Below are 1258 nucleotides of genomic sequence, written 5' to 3'. Positions count from 1 at the left end.
AGAATATTTGGACATAGAGATGTAGCTTTTGGTTAACATTACTGCTCATAATAAACAAGTTTTAACTATTACAGAAATGAGACAACTAATAGAATCCTCTGAAGTCACTGAGATTACATAAATGCTTTGTGTGAATTAGTAGATAAAAACAGCAGTTGCCTAGTTTAAGTGGAAGACCTGTGGCTACATAGTATCATTAGTTACAACACTTAGGGAAAGTAATCTAGCAGTAATTCCCACAATAAACAATGTGAGTGGATTAACACTAGTTAGGGTTGTTAGCCAGTAAAATTTAGTAGAGTACATGGGCTACTTCTGCCTGTTAATGTATAAGTTGACTTGCTCCACATTCTTCATGGCTGTCCTTCATTACACATGAATGAATGAGCCGGAATCAGTATGCATAGCAGCTCAGTCTGAAATGTTGAAGCAATTGAAAGTTTCAAAAACATTACACAAAAAATATGAAAATGTATAGAACACATAAAAATGTGAAAAAGTAATTAGGATGAGGGAAGAAAGGAACAGAGTGGCTGATAGACAGTGAGCAAAGGATAGGCGAAATGGCAAAGAAGGCTCAATGGTGGTGGGAAAGCAGAATTAGCAGTTACAGGGAAAATACAGCAGTAGAAATTACCTATATGTAAATCTATGATCTGCAAACCACTGTAAGCTGCATGGCAGAGGATACATCCCATTGTACCAGTTATTAGGATTTATTCCCATTCCATTCACATATAGAGCACAGGGAGAATGATTGTTTGAATGCCTCTGTGCATGCAGTAATTATTCTGATCTTATCCTCATTATCCCTATGTGAGTGATATGTAGGGGATGATTCCTAGAATCATAACTAAAGCTGGTTCTTGAAACTTTGTTAACAGACTTACTTGGGCTAGTTTACGTCCATCTTCAAGTCTTCCAGCTGAGTTCCCGTGGGTTAAACAAACCTGTGACCATTCGTGCTGCCCTTCTCGTTATATATTCAATATCCCCTGTTAGTCCTGTCTGGTACAGGTCTCACACAGTGGAGTAATATTCTAGGATAGGTCGTAAGAGTGACTTTTAAGCAATCTCCTTTGTAGGCTGATTGCAGTTCCCCAGTATCCTACCAATAAACTGAAGTCTACCACCGCTTAACCCCACAATGCAGTCTATGTGATCATTCCATTTCAAATACCTACAAAGTGTTACACCCAGGTATGTGTGTGAGCTGGCCAATTCCAGCAGTGACTCATTGACATTATATCATAGGATA

Source organism: Schistocerca cancellata, chromosome 1 (genome assembly GCF_023864275.1).
Source record: "Schistocerca cancellata isolate TAMUIC-IGC-003103 chromosome 1, iqSchCanc2.1, whole genome shotgun sequence".
Classification (NCBI taxonomy): Eukaryota; Metazoa; Arthropoda; class Insecta; order Orthoptera; family Acrididae; genus Schistocerca; species Schistocerca cancellata.
This window is presented reverse-complemented; position numbering follows the sequence as displayed.